The sequence below is a fragment of the Lycorma delicatula genome, chromosome 9 (genome assembly GCF_047948215.1).
Source record: "Lycorma delicatula isolate Av1 chromosome 9, ASM4794821v1, whole genome shotgun sequence".
NCBI lineage: Eukaryota > Metazoa > Arthropoda > Insecta > Hemiptera > Fulgoridae > Lycorma > Lycorma delicatula.
The window spans coordinates 72,065,461-72,085,047 of NC_134463.1; the positions used below are offsets into that span (position 1 = coordinate 72,065,461).

The 19,587-nt window shown below is 29.5% G+C and overlaps 1 protein-coding gene across 1 annotated transcript in view; it reads left to right on the forward strand.

Annotated features, from left to right (window-relative positions):
• Nucleotides 1-3,754: 3,754 nt before the first annotated feature.
• LOC142330421 (uncharacterized) overlaps nt 3,755-19,587 on the forward strand; it is a 254,097-nt gene continuing 238,264 nt past the window's right edge. Inside the window, exon 1 of the mRNA XM_075375658.1 lies at nt 3,755-4,244. The gene's annotated coding sequence lies outside the window, so the exon portion shown is untranslated. The remainder of the gene's footprint in view (nt 4,245-19,587) is intronic.

The following is a 19,587-nucleotide window of genomic DNA, read 5'->3' on the forward strand; positions in this document are numbered from 1 at the left end:
AGTAGTGAATTCGTCACCGCAAATAGCTGATTTTGAAGTCGGGAGTTCTAAGGTTCAAATCCTAGAAAAGGCACTTTTATACGGATTTGAATACTAGATCGTGGATACCGGTGTTATTTGGCGGTTGGATTTCAATTAACCACACATCTCAGGAACGGTTGAACTGAGACTGTACAATACTACACTTCATTTACACTCATACATATCATCCTCTGAAGTAATACGTTACGGTGGTTTCAGAGGCTAAAACAGAAAAAGAGAGAGGTTCTAGAATAATCGAAAATCTACGAAGTTACTTTTTTCTTCTTTTTTTAAGATAGGGGTTTCCCTGTTGTTATTTTAATAACAACAACACAGTTATATAAATACGATTTAATGGAATTAAGAAGTTTGAGGTTTTAAAATTTGTAATATTGAATTCTATTTTTTGAAATCCGAAATGTTTCTCTTATAAACCAAGTAACATTGTAATTTTTATAGTTTTTTTGTTGTTGTTGCCAATTAATCAATTCTCTTTCGAGTATTCCCTTTCGAGTATACTGTCAGAAAACAAAAGTAAATAGATTTGTGATTTGATGGAAGTTAGGACAAATTTAATCGCTTATAAAAATATTAGAAAGTTCTTTTCCTTATTTTAAATTTCCTTTATATCGGATTAGACTGGAGCTCAATGAATAAGATTTTAGAATTGTCCACAACAAATCTGTAAAATTTGGCTCTTTTTCATTCTGAAATGTGCGAGCAAAAATTAAATACATGTAGACGAATAGACAATGTAGACTGAATAGCCCCTGGTCGTTTGAGTCGAGTATATTGTGTTGCGTAGGTGTTCCTGTGGTTACCTGTACTCCTTATATTACTGACGGAGATAAGTTTTACAAAACCTATGACGTTTCATATTTATAATTTTTTTATTCAGTGCCAAACATTCACAATTAAAAAAAAAAATGACAACTGTGGATTGTTCCTGGTGCAGGGCTTACACGCACATATACACACAGCTTAATTTAAAATATTTATTATTTTATTTAAATATAATATTTTTTTCATTTATTTAATTTAATGATTCTATCTAAAGCGCGCGTGCGTACCGTAATTAATTCGCGCGGGTGTGGCGGTATTAGCGGCGACGGTCGGTACTAACTAAACTAATGGAATTTCACAACTTATATAGAACAAATTTCGCCTGTACGTCGGAAAACTGGTGTAGTCACGAGGCTTAACGCTTCAGGTACCGAGTCATCTGAGCGATCGAGTTCGAAACTTAGCCAAACCGATTTATTTTTTTACATTTTAAATATTATTTTTTCATTTAATTCTACCGCTTACCTGTGACGTCACAACATAGCAGACGGCTACAACAGCTTTGTCAGTGCTATCAACCTTTAAAATATTAACTAAATTAAATTAAGTAAATAATTAGTATTTAAAATGTAAAAAATAATTTGATTGCGACCTTGTGGGATTTAAAATTTCCCGGTCGAAGAGGACGAGGGAAAAGGGAATTTCCAAGATGGGGGACTGATACAATAGTGCGTCTAGTGGAGACATGGGATATTGTTGACGCAATATGCTTTTGGGGTTGGAGGTGCAATTTTTGCAAAAAATCCTTTTTTTTCAAGTGTTATTTTTTAATTGTTAACAAATGTGTCTAAGAAAAGCATGACCTTAATTAGCCGAAATCTGGAGATACTGAGGATGACGTTGTTGTAATCTGACCAAGTTTGATCAAAATCGGTCCAGTAGTTCTGGACATACAAGGTGATTTAGAGACCAACCCCAAACGCACACCTACATATGAACATTAACATCCAGAAAATTCCCATCCGGGTTTTTTTTTTTTTTTAAGTTTTTAGGTGTCAAAATGTCAAGATCCGGTGAAAACTGCTTATGCCCAAATTGGACCGATTACAATTGTTTCCTTTCTGGAGCTTTAGCTCTGCTATAGCGCTATCTAGACGGGAAAGTAAAAATGCTTAGTCTTTATCTTTTCATTTTGGATAAGAATGTCCAAGTAACACCGAACAAAACCTGCAAGTTTTTAGGTATTAATACTTAGATCGCAGTTTCATCCCCAATCTTACCTAGCGTGGCTTCCAGAATGGAACCGGAGAAATTTTTATATAAATTCACCTCAGCTCAGAACTGGGATTTAAATACGATGTTGAACAGAAATAGAGAGATATATGATAAAACTTGTTAAAGAGAAATAATAGAAAGCAAGTTTATCAATTACAGATTTGACGTTTTTTTTAACCTCCGGGACCACCGGCTAGGTATTGCTTCTTCAGAGGATTAGATGAAATGGCAGTTTGAAATATTTGGAATGTTTAAAGTGTTAAATTGGAGAAAAAACGTTTATGGTAAAGTTTTGAAGAAAAGTATATACTGGGCAATACATAAATTTCTACTTATGGACTTTCTTTAGTTTTATTTACTAAATTAGGTTGTGGAAGAATGTATAGTAATAGACAGTAAAATCTTTAATGTAAAATGTAGATTAGATTACATAAAACAGGCTTTTGAGAATATAAAATATAAGATACGAGTATATTGAAATAAAATATTAATGTAAAGTAGAAAAAAAAGAGCAAAAGTTTAATCAAGTTACTCATTTCAAAATAGTCAGGATTTAAAGTCAGTAACGGAACCAGCCGCTTAGCAGCTGTATATAGCAGAATGACAATGTTTTTTTTATTTTTCTGGAGTGGAGTAGTTATATCCGTTACATGAAATACGTATTCATAATTTTATTATCGTAATTTAAAATCAATGTCCATTTCTTGTTTCTCTTTATTTTTTCAATAAAAAAAAAAATTGTGTGAAAAAATATCTTATTTTAAATTACATATTTTATCTTCTTATGCGTATATATTCAAATTCTTTACAAGGATATAACTATAGATGTTGCACCATTGGTAAATTCTGTGATTAAGATCTTTAATGGAAAAATTATTTTGTTTAAACGGCAATTAACAATCAAGAAACTATAACATATTAATACAATTAACATTCAAAAAACTCTGGCACTATGGGTAACTCCAGCCCCTCTTTATTGTTTTGCCCTTTACTTTATCTCCATTAATATTTAAATTTTAAAGGTAGCCGTATAAAGTATTAGAATACTTATTTATTTTGTTAGGCATTTAATAAATAAATGTAATAAAAACTTTGTTTTGTGAAGGATTGATCTTGGTCCAATTATTTAGGTGTCCTGTGTTTCAAAATAATTTAAATATTAAGAAAAAAAATTAGTTTTCTTCCTTTTAAATGAATACTTATTAAAGTATTTTTAATTATATTTATCAAAATTAGCTTTGTTAATTACTCTATGTTTTGTTCAGAAAATAATTCATCATAAAAATTGCTTTATTGAAATATATGCGTCTGTTCGGTGTTAAAAACTAGTATAACAGTAGAATTATACGGTGAGTATGTTTTTATGTCCTGATTTCTGCATTCGTATATAGTTTTGAGATAAGCGAGTGTGAAATGAAAGAATAACTGGGTTGTCGGTTATTATTATATCAAATCGTATCTGCTTGGTGTGTTATTCGTATTCCAAGTGCAACAAGCAACAACGCGATGTCGAGTGGAGTGGCCCTACGTCCCTCTCCCCACCATAACATTTCTGTATATCTCTTGACAGTCATTTCCCCTTCCACACACACACACACACACACACACACAGTTATATTAAACTGCAAATGCTTTCTAACCCTCTCCCTCTTCCACCGCTGCATGTCCCGCGTCCTCTTCATACCAATGGTCTAGCGGAGCGGAGAAGCGATCAGCTGTTTCAGTAACTAGTTGTGCGGCAACTAGAAATGCGGACTGGTAGTCTGGTGGTGCGTTGAGCGGTCGAGTGTCTGTCGTGTTGTATACGGGCAGCCAACAATCCATCTGTCGTCTATATTTATACGTTTATACTGATGTAACCAACAACCTGTTGTAACCTTATTTCTTTTCTTTTAAATATATACTGACTCGGATCGATTTACCTTATCGTATTTATACAGTGGACATTACCTGAACTAAATATTGTTAATCGTAAAAATTATTCCAGTGAGTTTAAATATTGCTTTTGTTTGTGGAATGTTCTATCGATTAATTGTTATTATTTTTATTATATTTAGTGTTATTCGTTTATATTTATTTCATAATATTTTATTATATTGTGCTCGTCGAATTGTCAATAAATATGTCATCATCGTACTTTCAAGCTGGAGAAAGGATTTTTTGAAGTAAGCTAATATAAAAATTAGTTAATATATTATAATATTGATGTCTTTAATGGTGTTTTAAATAATTCTAGTTATGTTTTTATGTATTTATACATGACCTTTTGCTTATTATTGTAGTGTTAAATATATTTACTACCCATGAAATGTAGATAAATGAAAAATAAATGTATTTTGAATTCGATTGGTTTCATTCTGTCTAATTGTTGAAAAATGAACGTTCAAATGATAAATCTATTACGGATGCTAAGTGTAAAGTATTAGACTTCTTATCTTACTGTCCTGAATACCGAATGAATTGTTGAAAGAAATTAACGAATCTGTTGAGTAATCATATTTTAATTGTATCACATATGGCTTTGAAAAATAATCGATTTCAATCATCTAAATTTTTAAAATTTTCAAAATGTTCATCTATATTAAATATTAGAATAAATATCCTAATATTGGAGTATAAAATAATTATTAAAGTTGATGATAGTCGTTTCAGTTCGGAGACTGTTTTCTCCTGTTGCCACTAATGTAACGATTCATTATCGGTAGCTAAAGTGTATTATTCTTTCCGTTTATAAGATTTTGATATTAATGAGGCCGCCGACTTTACTTTTATTTAAATCAGCTTAGAATATTCTTTGCGCTTTCAATTTATTTAACAATTTGTAAATGGAACTGGACAAACTAGAATTTTGTTGTTTACGTACAGTTTATTTGTTGAATGGAAAGGATAACGAATATTATAAATAAATTCAAAATTTTCCTATTTTAAATATGTTATTAAATTAATAATAATTTTTAACCTCAAAATCAAATGAAGTGTATTTACGCAACGAATATTATGACTTAAATTTCAGTTATTAAATTTATTTAAAATAAATTTAATATCTCAAATTTTTAGAAATATCTCAAAAATCAAGGGAGCCAAACGCAAAAATACAAAAAAATGTGTTCTCAATTTTATTGTTTAATTAAAAGCTTACAAATTTTTAAAAATCAACTTTTCTTCTCATCAATTTATTTTTGAATTTATAAAAAAAAATTAAATTCAGATGTTTACTTATCAATAAATCATTCATTATTTCATATTTAGTACACCAAAGAATTTTTTAAGGTAAATCTGCATTGCATTATTATTGTAGGAGAAATTAATAATCTGGGTTCATTTACATACAGAATCCTTTTTCTACAGACATTCTATGTCGGATTCAGCAACTTCATTGTTATATATTTTGGCTTTTGTGGGTTATTTTTTAAAGCCAATATTTTGCTTATTTGTTTTATTTTTTTCATATTTTATTTATGTAATGTATTTTATTTAAGATGTACATATTAAATTATACGTAAAAAAAAATTTAAGAGTAGATGAGGAATCGAGTATGTCGAGAAAACTTAGATTATCAACTGTTCAAGGAACCTCATTTTTTGGTAGAAAAATCGTGGCTTTAATGCTTTTTAATTTTTCCATTTATTAACCATTTTAGATAAATTCGTAAAATAAATATAACTTTAGATTTTATCCTTTGGAAAATAACCTTTTTTAATTTTTGATGATAAAAAAAAAATGAAAAAAAGCAAATCTTAATGTTAAAATATTTTAATTCTTGAGATTCATTAACGTACAGTATTTTTTAACAGTTACATATTGTTATTATTTTGTTATGTATTACGACCTCCTAGTTGTTTTTGTATACGTTATTCAACAGGAAGATAAAATAATAGTTGAGAAAATACCAGATGCTTATCAGAAATTGAATTCAAGGCTAACTGATTAAAAGAAGAATTGATATTCTTAGGTTTATATTTACGTAATATTATAACGTTATAATACAGTTTGTTTTATTTTATCTCCAAATGAATGGAAAATTTCGCTGTTTTCTATAAAGAAAAAATCAAAATTCAGCCGTTTTCTTTATTTTATGTAAAAAAGTTTAAGATATAACCATTAAAAGTGGAACTTACTTGAAATTGGATAACTTAATACAAAAAATAAAAAAAATCCCTTTAGGCACGCCGGAAGGCGGAGGTAGATTTCACCGGTGCTAAGATGGGGATCAAAAAGATTTCTACCTTTAAGTTAAGAAAAACGTCATATTTACCCAATACGACAATGGTTGCTTGTGAAAAAAATGTTTCACACGTTTACATACGACAAGTACATTTTACAATTCCAGCAAAACTTTGGTCATCCCTTGCCGTAAGAGTTGGTCATATCAAAAATTGTTTCAGACAACAATTTTAGGTAATGTTTAGAGGACTAACGACCACTTTAAACCGATTCGATACTGTACCTGTTAAGGGAGGTACGATTCTTTTTTTCTTTGAAACCCAGTTTTTTCAACTCCTTGAGCCAATGGTTGGTTATATCAAAAAACTTTACTTAGGTAAGTTTCAGTAAGTTTATCCAAGGAATAGTAGAAACTTTAAACGAATTCGATATTTTACTTAATAAGAAAGTTATAGCGATATTTTGGACTCCATGGTCCGATTTTGGTCGTTAACGAACTCGGTCGGGATCTTGGGACGAGTTATTTTTAAGAAACAATTTGAAAGTGATTGCCGCAAAATTACAGCAGTTATCATGTCCACGGGAAAGTGAAATACGCGCGCGTGTGTGTAGATGTATATATAAACTTTTGAGCTAACGGGAGCTTAAGGGAGGTATGATTTTTTTTTTGTCTTCGTAATCCCATTTTTTCCACTCCCTGGGCCAATGGTTGATGATATCAAAAAAACTTTACTTGTATATGTTTTAGGCCCTTATCCAAAGAATGGTATGGACTTTAAAAAAATTCGATATTTTACTTAATAAGAAAGTTATAGCGATATTTTAGTTTTTCGGAAAAGCTCTCCCCCCATTTCCACTACTACGGTCCGATTTTGTCCATTAACGAACTCCACCGAGATATTGGATCGTTATATTTTATGTATCAATTTGAAGGTGATTGGAGCAAAATTACGGCAGTTATTGTGTCCACAAGAAAATGAAATATATATTATGTTGAAATTTTCCCTAAGACTTAGGGAAAATTTCAATGAATAATTTCAATAAATTGAAATTTTCAATTAAATTCACTAAAATAGTGAATTATAATGTCCGAAACCTTCCTGTTGGAGAAGACATATCAGTGTGTCAGGGTTTTAAGTGAGTTTTTTCTAATCGTATAAAAAAAAGTATTTATTGGTCAATTTTGATTTTTTTAAAATTTATTATTTATTTAATTTTTTTTTGTAATCTCTCGTATTCGAATATAATACGATGAAATCTCCTCTTCAACCAATATTTCTGTGTTTAAAACTGTAGTATTTGTTGTTTTAAATTGATAAAAAGTGATTTTTACAATAATTATGTGAAAATTTTCTGTAGGTGCTAAAAGTTTTGCGCTAATGATCATATAATAAATCGGTCGGAGTTTTCTTATGGATTTAAATTTTTTTTTTTTTTGTTAAAAAAGAGCGGGCATCAACAGCTACGGTCATTAGGCCGGTAGAACTTTAAAGGGTACGAAAATATGTCATGCCTGACTGGGATTCCGAACTCGGGACCTATGAACGAAATATCGAGACACTACCTGCTCAGCCACAGAGGTCGGCTAAAAGTTATTTTATTTCTTGATTGTTCAAGCATAGGTACGAAAAGATCTGATTTCGACTATAATGATTTTCATTTTTTTAAAGTAGTTTCTTTGCAATAATTCTGTAGTAAATTTCTATTACATAATTTTAATTGAAGATTTTTAAACGAAAAATTATACAGCTACGTGGACAGTTTTTTTTGTATTTCGTCAGTATTGCTTAATATTAATTTTTATTGCATAATAATGAATGGTATTTAGTCATTCTGTTATTCAGATTGTTTTTAGTGAAATTTGAAGAATATTCATTGGAAAATGAGATAAAAAGATTAATAATATATTATTTCTAACAGCTTTAGCTCATGATTAGCAGTAGTTACTTAACGTGACTTCTATAAGAAATAAGAAAATTCATATTTTTATCAAGCCGCAGTCTTTTTCATTTTCTCGTCTCATGCGATCGAATTTTACTTTCCCGGCGAATATAGCTGGAAAAGGTATATTACAGGGGAAAAAACGTGTTCATTTCAAAAATGGGATTTACGTTTTAGAGTCCAACCAGTTCATCCAGACCTAAAAAAAAAGATATATGTGAGTACGTATGTGTGTCGCCCTGCTTTTGGCCTTATATCTGAAGATTAGCCTAATCGATTTTGTTCAAATTTGGCTCAAATATTTCTTTATTTGAGGGATTAACCAATTTAATTTTTTTTTCAAAATTTGTTAAGGGGTGGGAGATATCGCGAAAAAAATTTGATTTTATTCAAAGGCATTTTAGATCAAATTTTATTAAAGCAGTTTTGTTATCCACAATGCATGTGTAAAAAAATTAAAAAAAATTGTTTTCAAAAAAATCCTCCGTCTTCTTAAAATTTAAATATATTTATTATAATTTATCATTTTGCTCTATCTCCCTTCGGTTTAAATATTTTCAAAAATTTTTTGAACGTTTACAGTTCGTATGTAGAGTTAATCAAGAAATGTCTAGATGTTTAAGATCCCGGACCTAAAATACAGAAATGATTTTTGAAAAAAGTTTGTTTCCTTATTGTAGCTTTTATTGAAGTGGATGTTAGATTTAGACTAATCTTTACTTAAGAAGGGTTTTTAAGCTTAACAAATCATTTGCTTAACATTTATAAATTAATATTTATATGAGTATTTATAAAAAGATTTCTCTTAAAATTTATTCTCCACCTCGAAATAAAATATATTTTGTTTTTGCGTTAACTATTAATTTTAACATTTTAAGTATTTTTCTTCACCCCTTAAATTATTATTAAAATTAAATTAATTTTGGCACGTATATTTTATTCCAAAATGAGGCAATTTTTTTTTGAACTTTCATTGAAAGTTATACTTTATTTTTTCAATATTTTTAACAATTCTCGTTTAAATTAATTTTTTATTATATTTTTTAAAATAAAAGTCAGACCCTTAATGTTTTAAACTAATGAATTAAACAACAGATAAATATTAAAAATTGAAAAATTCGACTGCCAAAAAGAAAAAACATTGCTCTTTAATATTGGATAATTACTAATATAGGATAAGAGCGTGCGGGTGGCACTTTTTTATATAGTATAATCCTTTTTTTAATTTATTTAAACATATATATATATATATATATATATATATATAGCCTATGACACTCCCGTTAACGTAAGAATTTCAACACGGGGCATACATTTAAATCGGTTCAGCTGTTGAGCTGCTACGGTGGAACAACATACATACACTCTATATACATTACACTCCTTTTTGAGCAGTCGTGTAAAAACTGTGAAAAGTATTGTATGACTTGATCAGCCGAGAAAGTCATACAATACTTTGCTAGTTTTTTTTCATAATGAAGATTTTCTTTTATAGGCATATCCATTTTTTAAATGAGACTATTTTTATTAACAACATTTTTTTAATAAATAAGATGTAGTGAAAAAATCTGAAGTGGACACTTGAATTATTATTTATTGTATATTTATTTTACAATCGCATGTTATTAAAAAATCCATATATTTAAATTAAAAAAGAAGTTAAAAAAAAAACAAAAGGAGATGAATTCTGATTCGAATCGATGTGCCTTTAGATCCATATATTTCATTAATTAATATTTTATTTGGCTATAACTCTGGAACCAATGAAATTCAGTACCACCTATGATATATCGTTGAAAAGCTTCAATGAGGGATTATTACCGAAATTAAGAAAAAGTAAAAAATCCAAACCTTTTTGGATTTTGGTCTTTTTTGGACAATTTTAGTTTAGTCGATTGCAATCAAAAGAGGAGGTGCACAACTGAATGTTACAACAGTCGTAAATCCAAAATTTCAACATCCTACGGCTAATCGTTTTTGAGTTATGCAAGATACATTCGTACGTAAGTATAAACGTCACGCCGAAACTACTCAGATGGATGCAGGGATGGTCAAAATGGTTATTTCCGTTGAAATCTGAAAACCGAAATTTTTCGCGATCACAATACTTCCTTTACTTCGTACAAGGAAGTAAAAATTATACTGTTATTTATTTATTTAACTTTAAATTTCAATTTTATTTAAATTTTTTTTATAATCTGTGCCAAGTTAAAAGGTATTGGCAAAGTTGTGGGTGGTTTAATTTGACGCCGACCTAAAAATATCGAATTTTAAAGAAATTTATTTATAAAAATGTTTTGTTTGAAAAGACAGTTTACCTTTAATTTTTAATGTTGAATATAGAAAATCTCAACTGGTTCAATTCAAAACTGGACATTTTATCTTATCCCTTACGTTTATTAGTGTTATTATTAAATCTAGACATGTATTTGTTAATTTTATTTGGTTTTTTTATGTATAATTATAAGTTATTTTATTTCTAAGAAAATTTAGATTTAAATCTGTTTTATCTGAATATTAATTTTCTTTGTTGGTTAATGAATAATAATATTTTATTTAGTTATTTTTTCATAATTGGTATTCTTAGCTGTTTATATTTATTATTTCTATTAATTTTATTCCTTTTCTTTAATGTAAAATAATATTAGATCACGTAACTAGTTATTACCCTAGTTACCCTGGATCTTCGTCGATATGGTTGAAGCTTTATATTTTCAGAAAAAAATTCAGGTAGTCTTACTTATTCTTTTATCTGTCAGCCAATGCAATTCCATTTCATTATTTACCTTCAAAAAATCTATTGAACTACTCTAATTACTTACTATTTTTTAATTTAAGTAGAAGTTAGAGATATGTGAACATGTAAATTCTAAACTGTTTTGTTGTCCTTGCAGTGGCGGTTCGTAGCTAAAATTAGTGGAGTTGCTGCACCAGAAAATGTTTAGCCTTTTAAAATTGCGTAAAAGGAAACAAACATGTATAGAAAGAAATTTTATTCAGAAACTTGATAAAATCCTAAAAGAACAAAATCAAACATTTTTTACTCACTTTAACCTAAATTTTTGCAGTTCAAGTTTGATCTATTCATTTAAAAATGAAATCCATTCTTCTTGTTTTGAAAAAAAAAATAATGAACTAGAATAGCTGAAAGCAGGATAATCTAATTCCCATTTTATTACATTGAAGAATATGGTACACGGTGTTAACTACAACACGCGGAGTAAAAAAAAAAACTATCTTTCACCAGCACGCCAGAGTAGGCACTACAGAAGCGACAGTGCTCTCTCTTCCTCGCATCCTCACGTATAACTTTCTATGTGCGCACGCGTACAATAACCAAACACCACGCCACTATGGAACTGTGGAGCGCACAGTTCCATACAAACAGTTTTGTATCTTTTTCATAAACTGGGGGATGGCTACTGATATTAAACTTAAGGATTACATATTGTAAAAATATGAAGAAAAAAGGACTCATTATATTAAATGTTATCGATAATATCAAGTGGAAATAGAGGTGCTGCAGTTTTACAGTGCCTATACGCGAGCCGCCACTGCTATTAACTAATTTAAATAATCTTTGCTCGTGTCCTAGGTGACTTGTAAATGTGATGTAGTATAGTATAGACCCAGGCAGACCATTCCTGAATTGTGCGGTTAAATGAACTCAATCACCCAAGTACACCGGTACCCACTGTCTAGTTTCAATCCGTAAAAAAAAACTAACTTTTATTAGGATCCAAACCTCAGAAACCTCGACTTCGAAAATCAACTGAAGTGATTTTGCGATGATGAGTTTACCGCTAGACCTGGTGGGCTGAAATAGTATTTGAAATACAATTTCACAGCTTTTGAAATTTTTTTCACAGCAAAAGCTGTTAAAGTATGGGATAATAATAATATTAGCTATACAATCATTTCCTGGGGTGAACAAACTTACGATGTCTTTTGTAGTACTAAAAATTTCCTGAATTTCGGTATATCGATGTGTAAAAGTATATTTTTTTCATTAAAAAAATTAAGTTAAAGTGGTAACCACTTTATTCCTCATTTTAAAAAAAATTTTTAAATAAACCTGAGGTGCTAGTTCATGTTTTTAAAGTTTCTGTAATTCAATCGTACTGGAGTGGAATTTTTTTAATCTAATTCGTTTATTTTTAATTCATATATGACGTAATAATGGTTGTTTTACGAAATAGTACACATTTTCTTACTAAGTTAGTCAATATTCTATCTTTTTTTTTGCTATAGATAAACATTTCTGATTGAAATCGTTATTAATTAAAAATGACTGATTATTTAAAAAAAAAAAAAGTAGGTCTTAAGAGTATTAAGAGAAAATTTATTAGTAGGAGATTTAGGACTTATTTTTTAGTAAGAGATAAAGTATTTATTAATAGATTTTCGTGCATTTCACATGAGTCCCACCCACTTTCTTTAATCTATGTGCGTTCTTAATTTATTTTCCACATGAAATGTTTTTTGATGAACCCGATCCTGCATTAACAGGCTGAATTTTCTATTGTTACTTTTGATTTAATCGGTTACATAAAAGATAATAAAGATAAAAGACGATTTGTATGTTTTTTTTTATCAACCCGTTTCTAGAAATTAAATTTTCAAGATAATAGTTGTACTAACGCTAATCGTTTTAACAGAAAAAACTGCAATGATAAAATTTATCCAAATTCTTGATGTTTAATTTCAATTATGAATAATTATAGGTTGTCTAAAAAGTATTAAACCTTTGGAGGCCAAAATTGAGAATATTATTGGAAAATAACATTGAGACCTCATATGCATAATTTTTTTCGATGACCTTCTGCCATTTTTCGAGCAGCATCATAATCCCCTCATTATGTGTTTCTAATCAAAATATTGTCGTTTTCACAGATTTTTCGGTAGATTTCATAAGAGAGCTACCTATTGTAATGGGTACCCCAAAACCAACGTCAGTTCAAAAGTTTATATATATATATATATATATATATATATATATATATATATCTTTATATTATATTTCTTCTGTGCGTGTGTATGTAACTGAACTCCTCTTAAACGGCTGGACTGATTTTGATGAAATTTTGTGTGTGTGATTAAGTTGATTCGAGAATGGCTTAGATTCAGAATTTGATCCGATAGAAAATGTTTTTTTTAAATTAATTAATTTATTTATGTGTTGTTGTTGAACTTGGGATGGTTAAGGTTCACAATTTGATCCGGTAGGCAGCGCTGCGTATTTTAGAATTTATTTTAATTTTTGTCATATCAGTCAGAACCGTTAGTTGGTGCTGCGATTGGATTCTAGGAAATTTTTTTCTTTTGTTGCTTTTTCGCATATAAGTTACTTGTGTGGTAACTTAATGTTATTATTACATTAAATGATATGTTTCGGGAACAAGTTCCAGACTTCAGGTGTAAAAATACACAATTCATATTATCCTTATTATAATCCGTCGAAGGAGATAAGACCATTATTAAATGTGTATAATTGTAATATACACAACTGGATTGCCAACCAAAAACCGAACAGTGCGCATCTTAATAACTTTACTACTGTTAGTGTGTGTAAATAAATACGTAATTACGTTTATTTATTATTGATATATATATATATATATATATATATATATATATATATATCTGATAATATAGAAACTTGTTAACAAAACAAGCTGTTAAACACAAACAACTAATTCATAATATTTTATGAATTTAATTTTAGTTTTACTGAGATTGTAAGATAATATCTATTCACAATCTTAAACGAAATTTAAACTTTATTTAGTGAATTTATAACTCGATTTTTTTTTATATCGGTTGATTTATTTTCCAGTAATTTACAAAAAATAATTTATATTTGTAATGCGTTATAATTCAATTCGATGTCATTTAATTGAAAACAAAGTCCGGGAGGCCGTGACAGTCAAAAGTGACTCATTTCGCACCGCTTCATCTTTTGCCTATTGAATGCTTTTTATACACATACATTATTAGTGCCAGTCTGCCGGCGCGCCTGTACAACAAGCGACAGGAATTTTCCAAAACTCGCAAAATTTTGTAAAATTTGACTTATTTCGCCCTTGATGAAACTTTGTATACATTTTGTCTAGATCATATACGAAGATATTTTGACAGTCTGCCAATCTTCATTTTCACGGATTATACATTATAGTATAATAATTTTTATACTATAAAATATCTATATTTATGTAGTTTATTAAATTTTGTTTTTAAGATTAAATAACAAAGTGGTAAAGCCCATGTGCGGACATATACTCAAAAAACCCACATTTTACTTGTTGAAGTGGTTTTGTATGGTAAAACAATAGGTTTTTTATGGTTTTATGGTTTTTTAAAAAAGGAAATAAGAATTTTTTTCGTAAAATGTTTTATGAAGTTTAAGTAATTTTATTAATTATCTTACAAATATAATAAAATTTTTTAAAATCGTTTTACCTTCAACTTGGAAAAAACTAATTTTTTTTTTTCAATTAAAGAATTTACATTATTTAATGTATTTTTTATTTTTACTTGGTATTTTTTAAGTGTTACAATTTTGACAGGATTTTATTACTATCTGGATAGTTCGGATTTTTCTTTACTGTATGTGAAAGATGGAATATTTTAATTACGAAATAGTTAAAAATAAATATAATTTTATTTCTATTTGATTTAAATTTGACCGTAATTATGTGTAATATATAATTTTTTTATTGCACAATACAATTAGTTGCCTTTATGATTTTGAAAATCAAAACATGTTTTTATTTCCTTCAATTTTAAATTTTATTTTTCCATTCATATTTTATTGTAAAACATGACATTATTGAGATATTATGTGAAATATTGCTAACTTTTATGGAGATTGAACCAGAAACTAGATGATTCAGAAGCTGGTATGATGACCGCTGCACTAATTCAGTAAGTCGTAATTTTTGAATTTAGCCATATCAGTCTAAAAATAAACCTCTTTAATTTTTGTTACTAAAATTGAATTTTTAACTCAAAGTGGAATCCTAATTACAAAATTGTATTTTAGGTATCATAAGTGCAATGATACACTGGTTACATTCATAAATAGCATAACAGTGCTCTAGAATAATAAGCATACGATGCTAGACACGTAAGAGAAAGTAATAAGTGAGATAATTTCGCTTTTATTTCTTCCTAGACAAATATACTTCTCCAAAATTCAATAAAACTGGATAGAAGAATACGTTTCAACCATGAAATACCCCAATAAGAAACTTTCATAAAAGTTAGTTTCAAAAAAGAAAAAACGTACTTTGTGGATTTTCTAAAACACCCTTGAATATTTTAAGGAACATCCTTTTATGTTTTTTTTATTTTTTACTTTTTATTTGTCTTCAGTCATTTGACTTTAATCTTTTTTTTTTAACCTCCGGGTCCGCAGTCAAGCAATTCTTTCCGCAGAGGATGACATGAGAGTTTTGTAGCGTGTGTGAAAAATGCCATGCCTGACCGGGATTCTAATCCAGTCATTTGACTGGTTTGATGCAGCTCTCCAAGAGTCCCTATCTAGTGTTAGTCGTTTCATTTCAGTATACCCCCTGCATCCTACATCCCTAACAATTTGGTTTACATATTCTAAACGTTGCCTACCTGCACAATTTCCCCTTCTACCTGTCCCTCCAATATTAAAGCGACTATTCCAGGATGCCTTAATATGTGGTCTATAAGTCGGTCTCTTCTTTTAACTATATTTTTCTAAATATATAATATATTAAATATTATATATATATATATATATATATATAAAGCTGTACATACGCTGCAACATTAAATTCGGTTTAATAATATATTATAATTTCTTTTAAAGAAGTGTTAATTTTGTAGGTTAATAATGAAACTGATACTTTTTAAGCAAGATGATCTGCTACGTTGGCATCACTGCATATTAGAGTATTAATATGTACAGTGATTAATATGGAGTATACAATGGCGTAATCCGCGCCCCCAAAAATATATGTACGCGTTTCGACATATTGGCCACCAAAAGTTTCTTAATATTGCGGGCGAATTTTTCAAAATTGTCACAAACCCAGCGCACGGGCGCTCGAACTCCTGCGTTATAAACACATCTCTTCTGCCTGCCCTTCAGGCCAGCATACTCATATTAACTTTCTTAGAGATGTGTCGCGTTTAGAATTGAATAATAAAACAATACATACTAACACTCGCGCCAAAAACTGCTGACCTACTGTTTTTGTTTGGTGTAAAATAATTTTAACATCAAACAGGTAATAAACACTTAAAAATTATAAACAAAACTTGTGGAAAATCTGATTTTGAGTAAAATTGTATGAATTAAATCCACGGAAACTTAACGCAAAGTACGAATTTCGAAGTTTTTTTTTAAAAACATATCAAAATGTGGTTATATTAAAGCAATCTATTACGTTTCTTTTAAATACTATATATTTTTTTTATTTATGAGGAAGTTATTTTTGCAATCAATTAATGTTATTTGCATATTTTAATAATTTTTTGTTTGCACGTTCGTTCGGATGTAAGGTCGAATTAAATTAAAAATACTAATCATAATAAAGGTATTTTTTTTAATAAAAAATTTCAACCATGAAATTAAATCGTGTGTATTAAACAAACCCGATATAAAAATGAAAAAAAGATGAATCTCGATTTTTTATTGTTGTACGAAGCAATTTATTAAGCTTAAAACTCATTAGAAAGAATATAACACGAGTTATTATATTCTTATTAGCAAATAGTTATATATGTATTGTATTGTATTGTAATAATGTAAGAAAATTAATGATTTAAAATTTAATGATTTGCTTTTTATTTATAATTAAAGTAAAAAATAATATTAGTTAAGTAAAAAAAAAAAAAAAAAAAAAAAAAATATTCATTCATTTACTTTTAAGTGTTATGCAAATTCAGGTTTTGTATATTACGTTATTTACTAGGTGAGTTTTAATTATTTTTATTCTTGCAATTTTTTTGCAATTAAACTAATCGATTTTATAGTACAATTGATAAACCTGAATGTTATTTCATTACTTTCACCGAATAATTTAATTCTAGATTTAATATTATTACTATTATTAGACCAGCACTTTTATTACAGGAATAACTTAGGCAATATTTATTTATTTATAGGAAAAAGAAATCGAAATTATTATTTTTAAAGAAAATCTGCTACTTTCACTCCGGCGAGTTTGTTATACTGCATGTTATTTGTAAATATTTTGCTTACATGAATGTAGTTCGTTCATACACGCTCATGTTTCTGTTTTTTGTGTTTTGTTAACATGCTACCAATGATTGTTGCTGAATGTGAGTGTGTGTTCAAATAACTCTGTGACAGCTTATAACTCTTGAATTTTGTTTTGTTTGGATCAGAATATTACCAACTACCATGCTTAGATTACATTCTTTAAGACTCTTTTTTGTTAAAATTTTGGAAGTTCAAAAAATAACAAAGATTGTCCAAAATAATAACTGATAGGGCGTTAGTTTAGTGGGTATAAATAAAGTAATTCGTAATTTTGTTCTACAATGTCATTATATAGATGTTTAAAGAATTTTAACAACTTAGATCCACTTTCCTTCCTTCATGTTACGATATAAATAAGCAGGTAATCGCCTGTTAACCCACCGGGTTGGTCTAGTGGTGAATACGTCTTCCCAAATCAGCTGATTTAGAAGTCGAGAGTTCCAGCGTTCAAGTCCTAGTAAAGACAGTTACTTTTATACAGATTTGAATACTAGATCGTGGATATCAGTGTTCTTTGGTCATTTCCCCATTCTCCCTTTCCTTCCCATTTCCCTTTACCCTTCCTCTTTTATTTGGTCTTCTTTCCCGTTTCCATTTCCTTTTTCCCGTTTTTATTTTTTCCATTTTTACCTTCTTCCCTTTTACCTTTTTAGATTTTTCCCTTTTCCGATCTTTCCCTTTCTCCCTTTTCCCCGCGCGCAAATCGGTCCAGTAGGTTTATAGTCTACAGCGGACACACATATCGGAAACACTGAAATGGAACCATAAAATATTTAGTATAGCGTGTGTTGCGTTTACGTCTAGCAGATAGGGCTGTTTTTTAAAAAATGCATATATTTACCTGTCACAGGTGTGACATCTTAGGTATATAAATAGTAGGTATATAAAAACAAGCGGGTATTCAAATGCAACGTCGTGTCAAAATTTCAAAGCAATCGGTGAAGAACTTTGGAGATTTAAGATTTTGAACAAACGGACGTTTACTTTTTTATTTATGTAGAGTTATAAACTCTCGTAGAAAGTCACGGTGTAAGCTACTCCGTAGCCTCAACTAAACGTGTAATTGAGTATACCTTACATATTTATAATAGCTGACTGTAGATGCACGGGAAATAAATATCTCTGTGCAGTTTATAGCATGCTTCTAAAATCATTGCGCGGGGGTCCACCCTTGCAGCTTAGAGGGAACTTTGTAACTCTCTTTGCGAAGTTCATCCTCCACAAAACTACGGCCCAAACAGGGGAATTCATTTTATACCGGAAGGCCTTCAGAGGATGAACTGAAGGGTAGAATCACTTCGGAAGAAGGACACAATAATTTTGCAATCTCACCAGGAATAACCCAGTAATGTATTATCAAACTTGATCGGAACAGAACGCAAAAACGTTCTGTTGCAAAGCCTGGATATCAGACCCTTGTTGCTGAGTCATTTTATTTATCTGGCGGATATTTTAATTTTTAATGACGGTTATATACTTATCTTTAATTTTTTTTTAACTTGGACGGAGTTTAGGAATGTGTTCCGATCCTTTGTAGTTTTGAAAAGTATTTTACTCGGATTTTTCCGTCGGAGATTCGCAAGATATTTGTTCTTCTTCCGATGCAATTCCTTTTCAATATGTCCACTAAAGGCCTTTCTATGCTAGTGCCTTCCGGCTAGTAGGAATGCGTCTAATAGGGCTATCGTTTTGGGGATAGTTCAATACACTTTTTATGCAGAGGGAGTCACATGTGATGCTTGTAGGGCTGACTAATAAGATGAAGGAAGGATAGGGATTTTAGATTGTGGAGATATTTTCTCTTCTTCTCCTATTTATATCCACTAAAACTGATCGGAACACAATCCGCAATCTCAAACTCTGTCCATCTTAAAAAAAAATTGGAAAAAAAAATTATAAGTCACATAATAATAGTCAAACAATCGTCAGATGTATAGACCCAGCAGCAAGGGAAAAATTTCCAGGCTCTGCAATAAACTGAGGGATAAAATATTCACAGTTACACTTGCGTTCCGTATAGATATTTGCATCTATTCATCTGATTCACCCAAATAATTTCTTTTCCTTTTTTTTGAGATTATAGAATTGGTTGTTTTCCAAATTATAATTTAAGTGTATTCCTGTCTAGATTTTTATTCAAA